Genomic DNA, 13,182 nt, shown 5'->3' with positions numbered 1-13,182 from the left:
TCAAAATTACTAAAAAGAAGTCAAATTATCTTCACTTTGGAAGCCATGCTGACAGTAGACAGCCTTCTTTGATTAGATGTTGAGACGCACTAGGAGCTTGCAGAAATGATACCAAGTGATGTACACAAAGCACATGATTTAAATTTCACCCTAAAATCAGGGCCATAAGTTTAGGTAACTACCTGGACTAAGAGGGTTAACATGAAAAACGGAGGAGATCCATTGAAGAAGGACGTAAATCCTCTTACGGTTACAGATAATAAACTTCAGTGGCAGACCTTGTAAACATAAGTTATGCGAGTCCATGTTGCAGCACGCGTTATTGCAACAGACATATCGCAAAACGACCACGGTGTTGCAATCGGAGTATGTCGGGAATATACCGGTTGGTGGGGCGTGCAGTACGCAAATGGAAATCCATTGTGGTATATCAAGTGTGCTCCAGTCCGCTTGCCCGAATACGGATGTATAGAACGTCTATAAAGTGTCTTTGAGTAGAGTCTGACCAGGCAGCCACATACCGCAGAGTTTTTGTAGGGCATTTGCACAGAGTGACGAATGCATCGCTGTATCGGAGGGCCGGTTTCGGTAGCTGAGAGTCGCATAACGTCCTATCGCACCACAAAGCGCAATCGTGCACGCGATGCGACCTCAGTGCCGATTAATGCGTCCCCATTCTTGTCTATTGGTAGGCAATAATCATTCGAGGTGAGATACATAGCTGGCAATTACCCGTTAAGCGAGCACTTAGCGGGGGTGGTTAATTAAGTAGCGGGGCCCACAGGGCGGGCGCGCTGAAGGAGCCGAGGGGGCGACAGGTGTTGCGTGCGGCGCATGCGCGGACCGGGGTGTGGGCGGCGCCTGCGCCCCTGGCGGCGCGGCGCTGGAAGCTGAGCGGGCGCGACGCCGCGGCCGGCACAGTCGACGGCGCCCTGCCACCACGCTGCCTGCTCTGCCCGCTGCGTGACGCCGAGCCGCGACTACGGTGCTTCGAAGGATACCGCGGTAAGAATCTCCCGCCAGGCGGCGGCTCGCTAGCACCGCTCCGTTCTGCCAGGCATTCTGTAGTTGCGCTGCAACTCTGAAAGGTGCCTTTCCTTTTCCTACTTCTAAGTAGTAACAAACTATGACTGGTTTTTCAGACGTAAGTTGAAATTACCACTTTCTTCGACAGCCACAGAACTGCTACGCTGTTTACAACAAATAAATGCTTTTGCGCTCTTAACTTATAATAGGCTGTATCAGTGTTCAAGAAAACGCCTTTTTAATGAAGAACCATGTGCATGAGCTACCTTTATTTGGTCTCTCTTTATGAAACATCAGCCCGTACTAACGTGAAACAATAATATTCTTTTGAACACGAAAAGGAAAATAAACACTTAATTTAAATGAAACGGGAAAACATGCAGTGTAGTGCAACATGCCTGACAATGATTTTTCCGCTTTTTACTTCATTATTATATGCTTTTCCATGTCTTTTTCGCCTTCTCTAATATTTCAAAACGTATGATAGTAAAATGAATGTAGAAACGAAACCCAACGAAGACTGACGAAAAATCGAATCCTGTTGCAAAATTTGTGATGTTTTTATGCTGTATCAGATTTCAATTTTTTCTATTTGCATGCTACATTTATGCAATTCCTCTTTTCAATTTTCCTGTTAAATCTTCTCCGAAGAGCAGCCGTAGCGACTGGCAGTTGACTGTCATCTATTACCCAAGATGCCCAACTCCACGGCAGTCAGTCAGCCCTAGACAACGGCCGGGAAGTACTCAGCCGGAAGCTCGTGCAGATTAGTGTCCTTCTCGCTGATGGAAGCTTGAAAGACATCAAGAGCCTACATTTCGACGAAGCAACGCATTCGTATGTTTATGTGTTGTATGTACACCTTAGTAAAGTATAGTTGTTGCAGAAAGTAACATAACAGACAGGTTAAAAAAAGGCAAGAATTTTTTATCCTAGACTAGCCATGTTGATAGAAATGGCGTACTCGGAGCGATGGTAACCTCTTTATGTCTTCGTTTGCTTCCAAAAACCCTTGGAATTTCATGAATTTGTCCTGTTGCAACAGTAAACCATATGATTATTAGCAACACTTTTACCTCTGAAAAAAAACATCCCTGTATTTACATTTCCTTCTGTCAGAATGTGATTTTGCTAAACGCACCAAATGTTTCCTTCTGAAGTCACGATGAGGAAATCAGGTAGACACAGCATACAACACGAAGTGGAGCACATGTGTAACATGCCCCCACAGTTTTTATTTACCTAATAACAGCAGTCTTTATGTGTTGCGTAGACAAGTCCTAAAGCAAAGACGTCTAATAAATGAGTCTACATTGACAAATGAAATCATCGTCCTGACAAGTGAGTGCTGAATATTTGGAGAACAAATTATGAGGTAAGTTCAACTTACTAATAACTTGAGTCAAAAACCGAAGACGGAGATAATGTCACAAACTGAAGCTATGTTGATGGTTACTCCTGGAAAATTTTTGAGAATTAATTGACTTTAGAACACACTGCCATAAATTTCGCAAATATGCACGCTTTTGTGCCAACCTCTTGCCATTGATGAAACGCTGAGACCCGTCATAGTTACTTTAACAACTACGTGAGACTGATGAGTCGGTCGCCTAAATATTTAGCAATCTCTTAGAATAACAAACCAACAATATCGTGACATTCACTACAATAATGCTGTGGCCTTCCTGGATGAGTGTACTGACAACGGAACTTAATTTCGTCTTTCTTTTTTATTTTATTTTATTTTACACTTTTTTTTAATTTTTTACTCAGTCTTCTGACTGGTTTGATGCAGCCAGCCACGAATTCCTCTCCTGTGCCAGCCTTTTCATCTCAGAGCAATAATTGCAACTTGTGGCCTCAATTATATGCTAATATTTGCTAAATGTGTTCCAAATCTCTGTCTTCTTCTGCAGTTTTTACCCTCTGCAGCTCCCTCTATTACCACAGAAGTTATTACGTGATGTTTTAACAGATTTAACATCAAATTCTTTCTTCTTCTCAGTGTTCTCCATATATTACCTTCTCGCCAATTCTGCAGAGACCTTCCTCACTTCTTAGTTTATCAGTCCACCTAATTTTCAGTATTCCACTGTAGTATCAAACCTCAAATACGTCGATTCTTTTCTGTTCCGGCTTTCCATAGTCCATATTTTCCTGCCAAAGAATACTGTGCTAAAATGTATATTTTTTAGAAATTTCTTACTCAAATTACGGCATATGTTTGATACCAGTATATTTCTCCTGGCCAGGACCGCCATTTTTACCAGTGCTAGTCTGCGTCTGATGTCCTCCTTGCTGCCTTGGCAGCAGAAATCGTTAACTTCATCTACTTCGTAATCATCGATCCTGATGTTCAGTTTCTCACTGCTCTCATTTCTGCTACTTCTCAATACTTTCATTTTCCTTCAATTTAATCACAGTCCTTGCACTGTACTCATTAGACTGTTCATTCCACTTAAGATCCTTCAATTCTTCTTCACTCTCAGTGAGGATAGCGATGTCGTCAATGAATTCTCATCCATTCATCTTGAATTTTATAACGACTCTTGAACCTTTCAACGTTTATCTTATTTCCTTCATTGCTACTTCTATGTACAAGTTGAACAGTATGTCCGAAAGACTACGTCCCTGTCCTCCAACCTTTTTAATCCGAGCACTTCGTTCTTGCTCTTCCACTCTTGTTGTTCCGTCTTGGCTCTTGTAAATTATTACCCGTCTTTCCCCATATCTTTACCGAGCGAGGTGGCGCAGTGGTTAAGACACTGGACTCGCACTCGGGAGGACGACGGTTCAATCCCGTCTCCGGCCATCCTGATTTAGGTTTTCCGTGATTTCCCTAAGTCGTTTCAGGCAAATGCCGGGATGGTTCCTTTGACAGGGGACGGCCGATTTCCTTCCCAATCCTTCCCTAACCCGAGCTTGCACTCCGTCTCTAATGACCTCGTTGTCGACGGGACGTTAAACACTAACCACCGCCACCACCCATAGCTTACGGCTATCTTTCTCATAATTTCGAACATTTTGTACCAATCGACATTGTCGGAAGCTTTTTCCAGATCGACTAATCCTGTGAACGTCTCGTGATTTTTCTTCACTTTGTCTGGTGCCTTTACCTTTCCTAAAGCCAAAGTGTTATTATGTAACAGATCCACAGTTTTGTTTACTGTTCTTCTGTGTATGATTCTTGTCACCAACTTCCAGCGGGGTAGCCGACGGTCTTGAGCGCCTTGTCACGGTTCGCGCGGCTTCCCCCGTCAAGAATTCGAGTCCTCCCTCGTGTGTGTGTGTGTGTGTGTGTGTGTGTGTGTGTGTGTGTGTGTGTGTGTGTGTGTGTGTGTGTGTGTGTGTTGTCCTTAGCAGAAGTCGGTTTAAGTTAAATTAAGTAGTGTGTAAGCTTAGAGACCGATGATCTCAGCAGTTTGGTCCAATAGAACTTACCACAAATTTTCCATTTCAGCAACTTGGATGCATGAGCTGTTAAGTCGACTGTCCGATAATTCTCGCACTTGTCGGCTCTTACTATCTTGGGAACTTCATAGATGATGTTTCTCCGAAGTTCTGATGGTATGTCGTCAGTCTCATACATTCTGCACACAAACGTGAATAGTCGTTTTGTTGCCAATGGTTTCAGAAATACCAATGGAGTGTTATCAATCCCTACTGCCTTGTCTTATGTTAAGTCGTCGAAAGCTCTTCTAAATCCTGAGTAATACTGGATCTCCCATCTCTTCACTATCGACTCCTCTTGCTCCTTGCATCACGTCATCAGACAATTACACCTTGCAAAAAGCAATAGCAGATGGTCTTCACGTTAAAATACCCAAGCTGTGTAAACTTTGTGTTACAGACCGCTTTCATAAGTTAGTCGGCATTAATAGGAGACTTCCTGCTTATACATCACTTGCCCGCTCATTTCCAAATGCCGTTAATCATAACTTACTTGTACCAATTGTCACCTTCTTTTAATAAATGTGGTCGAGATGAAACATGGAGATTGGCTTGAATGAAAATGGCTCTTCTCTATTCGCGACCCATCCATGGCAGTTATTCATTAAAGTAAATAAAATTAGCTCTGCCACAATGTCCTTAATTGAAGATTATCGATTCTGGAAGAGCAATCCTCCATTTTTACGCATTTCTTACTATCACATAGCCTCACGTCACTGGAAGGATTACGCTGTGGCTATAACAGTCTATGGCCAAATTCTTGGAAAATTACTCTTAGGAGATCCGTAGTGTTTATTAACGGGCATTTCGGCAGTTTCATTTACTAGAAGTAATGTAGCTTGAAATTCATGAAAGCAGAATATGCAGCACACCACTTAAAGTGTCGCCAGATTTGTTGGAAAAGAATTTGTTAAACGATCTACTTCTTTCTCCGCCTACTCAGAAAATGTAACAACTAAACCATTTATTTTTCTAGTTTTGGGCTGTATTCCAGTGAACAGAGTTTAAGAAAAAATTTACAGTTACGTTCAGGTAAATCTGCATGTTAAAATCCGGAATTCGACCGAGGAATTTCTGTAGATAGTTGAGATCCAGCTTTCTGTGACGTCCTCGACTTCATCCTTGTTACCAGAGCAGCACCACAGAAGATATCGCTTCCAGCTGCCTGAAAAATTTAACAAGCGTCGGCTGTAGACGGGGATGCCGTGGTTACGACGTGGCACAGTTTACGGTCCACTGAGGTGTAACGAGGTGTTGCCCTGGGGACAGCTTGGCCGCCATGTCAGTGGTCGCTCGCTGATTTGCCCTCCGTATGAGGAACCGTGTGTGTCGTCGCAGTTCCCGTCCTTGAAAAATCACGCAGGACCAGCGCCGAAAGTTCCATTGTCCTTTGAAACAAAGGCAGTTCTCGACTTCCGAGACCACGTTTGCAGGCACATTCGTTTTAACAAGAATGGGGTGGTAAAATCAATCTGTAACGGCACTTGTCAGTAAGTTCATTTTATTCCCTGTGGGCAAAATGTATACGCCAATTTCGCAAAATCTGTCTGTTCAGATTTCCTAATCACTTCGCTCAAATCTCGGTGCACACCTACTGGCCGATGCTTTTCAGTGCACGGTGTCTTATTAGCTCGGTCCACTGTCAGCATTGCTGCATTTACTTCAGTAATTCCCCTTTCCCCGAAATTGAAAATAAGGAATTCTGCACAGTTTGTTTCCCTTTGGGGGGGAGGGGGGGATGAAGACGTATAACACCAGCCAACAGCAGCACTTCTGACACTGGACGGACAGCGTGAATTGAGATGCTGAGTAGAAGATAGCAGAGTAAACTTACAGTACATGTAAATTATAAAAGCAAAACACGTGGGTGTGTTGGAAAGCAATGTCTCCGAATCTTTTTTATTCTGTTCTCACCATCGGTTTAGGTATTACTGCAGCTCAACTGTTCCGCTTCGCTGGCGCAAGTGTCAACGCTCTGCCGCTAAAGGGTACCGAATTGTAACGAGTAACATGGTGGAGTGTAGCGGAACTGTGTCGGTGCGACAGCAACAGCGTGGTGTAATAGAGCTACTGTACGCACGAATTCGACGAGTTCGTTCACACACAGAGCATTCTCAGCATGGGAATGCCTGACCACACGTGATCGTTGCGACATTTGCAACAATCAGGCGCCTTGGGTTCACACTGCCTTCGCTCACCCTCCTTACAGTTTCGACTTGGCACCGTACGATTTTCACCTGTCGCCAAAAGTTAAAGATCAGCTCCGAGGACTTCGCTTTGATAGTGATGAAGCGGTACAAACAGAGGTGAGGCTGTGGCTCCGTCAACGAAGTCAGACATTCTGCACTGACGCTACCAACAAACTGGTCTCTCGTTGGGAAAATTTGTTCGTTGCTAGTGCGAAACCGTTGAGACATACATATGTAGATTTGAAGAACAATGATGTGAAATGTTACTACAGTTTGTTTTATATAAAAAGCCTTAAGAGTTGTTACATGTGAAGTTCGGAAGCATCACCTTTCAGCACGCCCTCCTAATCGACAAACGCATAAATCAAGAAACATAGGCATAAGAGAATTACACGCAGAAGTGTGGTAAGAAAACGTCAAAAATATCCCGAAGTATTGAGATCTACAACTGTTAGTTGCTTATTCTACGCGGATCGTGATATCGTAAACTGTAACGGTTTAAGGACCATAATAATTAATGAACAGATATAGACAGTGTCCTAGTCACTTATATATTTATTTGTACTCCTATCGCCTGCGGTCGAAATTCGACCAACTGAATGACTGTACCTGGTGTCCGTGACGGGATGGCGAGCGCGGCGACTCGGGCGCACCGACAATTTCTCGAGCCTCTAGTGCTCAAGCAATTCTCGAGAAGCTCACGAGAAACGGCGCGGCGGCGTGTGCGCTGCGCGCTAGTTGGCTGGGACAACACACGCCGCGCCGCTGTTGTTTTATGAATTGAATGCCGCCGCTGGACAAACACGCTCGCTGTGCTCGTATCTAGTAAGTCTCGGGTTTCATTCGAGTAAAGTTGCTATTCAAATCAGTATGGACACTAGAAAACGAACGTCATGGTCCTGGCAATACTTTACGGAGGATGGAGATAACGTTACTTGCAACATTTGCCGTAAAAATCTACGTAACGTATCAAAAAATACAACGGGCATGATTAGACATCTTAAACTGCACAATTTATCGAGCAATAAAACAGCGACGTCCTTGGATACAGTGGCTCATTCTTCCAATAGTGCGAGGCAGACAAAATATCCAGGCACGTGTGGTACAAAACGTGAATTCCGTGCAAAAGTTCGGATAGTGTCCGAAGCGATCCGCCACGCTTAAAAAACATTAGATTTGTAATTTTATTGGCCTAGTTGTCGAACATAACGTATCCTCTCGCAGGAGTACTGATCTAAATCTTACGTTTCTCTTCATAGAGGGAAGTAGACGGCAACAACAGGTATATGAAGCACTAGTGGCCATGATAACAGACGATTTTCAGCCGCTTTCAATCGTCGAGGACACTGGTTTTCGACGTTTTGTTTCACTGTTGGACCCACAATACTCGTTACTAAATCGAAAAAAGTTGCGCCTCGTGATTGAGGACGATTACCATAAACAGAAAGGGGCTGTAAACTTGGCCGTGGAGGACTCTACTTGTGTTTCTTTAACGACCGATATTTGGACCTCACTAAATAGTGAGGCATATTTTGCAGTAACTGATCATTTCATTAACACTAATTGGTGCCTGAAAGCTTTAGCTCTCGAGGCATTCCGTTTCCCAGAAAAGCGCACAGCGCTAAATATTAGTGAGGAGTTAGATAACGTGATTTCAAAATGGAACATTGAAAACAATGTTGTAAGCATCACAACTGACAACGCCAGTAACATGACGGCGGCCGTACAACTTATTCACAGCGGCAACATAGATATGCAACATGTGCCTTGTTCAGCACACACCATCACTTTAGTTGTGAGAAGTTCTTTGAACAGCAACAGTGAGCTTTGCATAACGCGAGAAAAGGCCAGAAAAATTGTTAGCTATTTTAAAACAAGTTGCAATGCTAATAAAAAAAACCATGAGATCATGGATCTAATGGAAAAAGCTGTTCATAAATTGATTCAGGAAACCGAAACCCGATGGAACAGTACGTTTTATATGGTACGACGTCTAGTGGAGCAAAAGGAATGCATTGCAGCCTGTTTATCATCTTTGTATTCAGGTGTAGAGAACCTCACAGCTGACGAGTGGCGAATTTTGAGCGAATGTTTATGTGTACTAGAGCCGTTTGAAGTGGTAACAAGTGAAATCTCAACTGAAAACTATACCTCTCTTTCGAAAGCTATTCCAGTAATCAGACAGCTAATCCTAACCATATGCAATGGGAAGTGGGCTACAACGACAGCGCAAGAGCTACAGCAACATCTGCACAACTCACTAATAGCCCAGCTAGGATTGATAGAAACAAACAAAGTACATGCCGTCGCCACAATTCTCGACCCAAATTCAAAACGTTACCATTTACGAAATCCATTCATTCAAAACATGCCGTTGCAAGCCCAATTGCAGAGTGCACAAACGTGGTAGAGACCGTACGATCTACTCATTCGGCTGCTAACGACACAAGCCACGAGTACCATCTCGTACAAAACGCCAGTAGTTCCTTATGGGCTTCCATCAATGAAGAGGTTTCCAACAAAAATCTAATGAAAAGCGGTTGTGATAGCATAGACCTGGAGGTACAACGATATTTGTAAGAACCGTACCTACAACGCAATGATAATCCTTAACACTACTGGGAAAAAATGAAAACATTTACCCAGGTCTAGCTGTCGTGGCAAAAAAGTATCTTGCAATACCTGCAACTTCTGTTCCCAGCGAAAGAATATTTTCGAAAACAGGACTACTTATAAACAAACAAAGAAGCAGACTAAAAGGCCAATTGGTTAATGAAATCATATTTCTAAACAAAAATCGGCGGCGGTGTAGCAATGGGATGTAAAAATGCCTTCTGCTGAAGAACTTTTGTTTCCTTTCTTTCTTCGGTAAGTAAACACACGTACGCAGTTTCTGTATATAAAAAAATGCTATATACCTTCTATTTTACGTTTAAGCTGCATGCATACATGCAGAATGTACAAGGTAATTTATTTTGTAAGAATAAAGCTTCTGTTTTATGCGAATTCTGTGCTTTGTTTTAAACAACAATTCTATGATTTTTATGTTATGAGACATATACTAATCCTTCAGTAAACATTAATAACGGTAGTGCAGTTGATATCTATCATAGAATTTCAAAGTTTTCCGAGCACGATCGTACGACAAGTACGACCGGTGCGGCTCAGTGCTTCGTGTACTGAAGGTTTGCGCAATTTCTCAGAGAGCGCAGCACTGTCAACTTCTCGAGCGTACCCCAGAAATTCTCCAGAAATTGCCTTCGCGTCGCGCGTTTTTCCAGCGCGATCATAGCTCATCCCTACCTGGAGTATTAAAAAGTATCTTAAGTAGCTTAAAGCGGTAAAATCCAAGTAAAACTTTGTGTGAAATTTTAACCTGACGACTGACCGAAAGCTAATGATGCATTTTAGCTTCGACTCTTCCTGAAATAATTCTTTGATTTACCTTTAACTCATCGATCACTTGAAGTGAGTCCTTGATACAATGCGTTTAAAAATAAAATTTGTATTAACGGTGATAGTACCGCTAAAATAATCACCGATGCGAAATAATTTGCATTACAAATTTTTCACTCTAAATTCACCAAACTGCAATTATAACTTGTATATTTGAAAATAACAATAGTATTATCATTATCAACCGTCACATTATTCACATTATTTTCTCTACACCAAAGTCGTCTCTCAAGCTCTTCGTCTTTCAGTACACACATAAGCGTCCTTCTTTGAGGCATAGCCTAAAACGAATATAGTTTCTGCGTAATAAGGGAAGTCGTAGCTATTGAAAATGAAGAATGTGAAAATTAGGAATTCTTCAAATTTTGTGGTGTTAGCGGCAAACAAACGCAAAGTTAGTTCTGTTTACTTCTAGACAAAAGTAAGCGAACGAACAACGCCAATAAACAACGTTTGTTATACCTGACGGTTTCGTTACTACGATGTTTTGTTTTCCACTGCTGATAACATCAAGGACCTAGCACTTGTGTCATTGTAGTTGCCTAGTATGCGTTTGTTACTGTAGATGAACTATCTGGAACATTTGAACATTAACGTCCCTAGGATGCGATTTCACAAAACGTAGTTACTTTTGTGTGTCATTTCCACCATACCAATTGATCGCTGCGTACAGCGGAAGCTGATAAAAGTTCAACATCCGATGTTTTCATTTTGGAGAGTTTAATGCGTGATAGATAAGGTATCATCAGAGTTATGAATATGAAAGCATCTACTTACTTCTACCACTCCTCACGACTACTTATACACGTGATTTCTTCTTTGTGTACATATATTGCAAAGTATCTTTTGAATTAATTGAGTTTCATTAACCTCCTCATACAATTGATATTAAAAATCGGTACTTCAATTTTCGTGTTCACGTATTAGTATTATGATGGTTCCGGAACAAATTCCGTGCAAACTACGGCAGTTCAAGCGCCGAAAAAGGCTTGGATTTTCCGTTGTAGAGAAAACTGGGTATTTCTTATAAGTAGGTGTACAAATATTGGTATCTAGCGTTCCTTAGACGAGGAGGTCAGAAGAGACCAAACACACGCTCATTCTGGCGTAGAAGGGCAATACAATTGGCCTTGAAGTTCTTGAAGGAATTATATCGCCATTTTCTCACAGAATCTTAGAACATTTCACAAAACATAAATCTGGCTGGTCGGGCGCAAGATTGAAGTCTTACTGAACCGTTGGTTTACATCCAAAATCTTTTCTTAAAGAATTTACTTTATTTACTAGCGATTCGTCAAGAACATCAACACATTTAATCACACTATTTGAACGTGGAAGTAGTTGCCAGTGGGTAACTGATGAAAACAAATTTCTTTCAACAAATGGAAATTTTGTTTCTAAAAACCCTTTCTTTATTTAAAAAAACCGATTTAAAAATTATAATCAGAAAGTACCCTCTAAATATCAAGTTACAATTTATTCAGAGGCAGAAATAACAATTTTTTTTGACAGTATGAGCTTTCGGCCTGAGAACCTTGCCGCTCCCTTTTAACACGGCCGTAGTCAGGACCGCTCACAACAACCTTTGAAAGATTACACTGGTGCAAATCTGCAGTAAACCAGATTACTTTAAACTAAAAATTTTAACAACTCACACAAACACAAACTATGCACCCCGTAGGAGGGATGGAAATGGTACAAAACACACATTTAAAATAAAATAAAAATTACTTGCCACCGAAAGTGCAACTTTTTTTTTAAAAAAAACTCTTACGGTGGAAGAATGGCAACTTTATATACTAAAATGACCATTTAAATAAAAACCCATGAAATTCAGTCTTATATAAAATATACAAACATGCTCTACATTACACATATACCGCTTCTCAAGATGATAGGCAAGATAAAAACATTTCAGGAATTCGGCCTCTACATCTTAAGCAATAACGCCGAATTCGACAAACTTGACAGAGGCAGCTATTAACGTACGGCAGATTGACAGGGGGATTACTGAACCACCCGAACCGCAGATTGCTCTAACCCGCCCCTACTCCACAAGGGAAAGACGGACCAACCAATTCATAAATAACCACCTTCCCGCGGGTGGGAAAATGAATAAGAATGGTGGGACGACATCCAAAACAAAGCGGCTGGTGACCTCACCAAGAAAACAAGTAGAATTTAACAAGTAAATGAAACAACATATCACCAATCACTTCCAATAAACTGCGATGTCTGGTGAAGACCTGGCGCAGCACCCCCAAAACGCTCTCCCGAACCGTCCGCTGCCAGCCGCTTCAATGGACGCGGGAAGGCGCGTCGATCTCCCGTCTCACGGCGTCCAGCTCGCACCGGCCAGCCCGATGTCGTGGGTTGACTCCTGCTGCTCTCGTGTCGACCGCGATGCCATTACCCCTTTCTATACGGCGCGGCCCACTGGACTCACGTGGGGACCTCACGTGCGCCGACACTCAAGTCGGACAAGTCATCTCGTGTCTCGGTGTGCGACCGACCAAACGATCGATCCAGCCGCCAATGACCGTTGCCCGATAAACTAGAGCAGACTGGCGGCCTAACGCGCAGACTCAGACGCCGGAACAGCACCGACCGGGCTACCATTAACTAAGTTTGGATACTGGCGGAGTGGCAAGACTCTCATTTTCTGGCTTTAAGTTTCATCCAAACGACAGACATAGTAGCACTCCGACGACAGGCACACACTAACTGCCGCATAAATGCGAACGAGAGACAGACCAGCAACTGGTGACGCGAGGCTGACTGAGCCTCACTCCGACTGAGCATCTGCCACCGACGAGCTGATAGCGCCCCTTAAATGCACGTGAACAGGCAACTTTTCCCCTTTTCCACCAGAGGGAGACACCAAAGCTGCGACTGCCACAACGGCGCCACCGCCAGAAACGGAGGGCGACTGCTTCATACTAAGCGCTGCGGTGCGCTCTTCAAACCAGCATATTTTACTACGGCTCACTTACTCCACAGGAAAAGGATAGTAGTACATTGACTTTTGCACTACCTATCTCGGCAGTAAGGTCTAGCAGAA

At 42.7% G+C, this 13,182-nt stretch overlaps 1 protein-coding gene across 1 annotated transcript in view; it reads left to right on the top strand.

Annotated features, from left to right (window-relative positions):
• Window positions 1–927: 927 nt before the first annotated feature.
• LOC126334590 (Down syndrome cell adhesion molecule-like protein Dscam2) overlaps window positions 928–13,182 on the top strand; it is a 696,403-nt gene continuing 684,148 nt past the window's right edge. Inside the window, exon 1 of the mRNA XM_049996981.1 lies at window positions 928–1,005. The gene's annotated coding sequence lies outside the window, so the exon portion shown is untranslated. The remainder of the gene's footprint in view (window positions 1,006–13,182) is intronic.

This window comes from Schistocerca gregaria, chromosome 2, assembly GCF_023897955.1.
Source record: "Schistocerca gregaria isolate iqSchGreg1 chromosome 2, iqSchGreg1.2, whole genome shotgun sequence".
NCBI lineage: Eukaryota > Metazoa > Arthropoda > Insecta > Orthoptera > Acrididae > Schistocerca > Schistocerca gregaria.
Note: the sequence above shows the minus strand (reverse complement) of the source record. Positions and strands in the feature narration are given on the sequence as shown.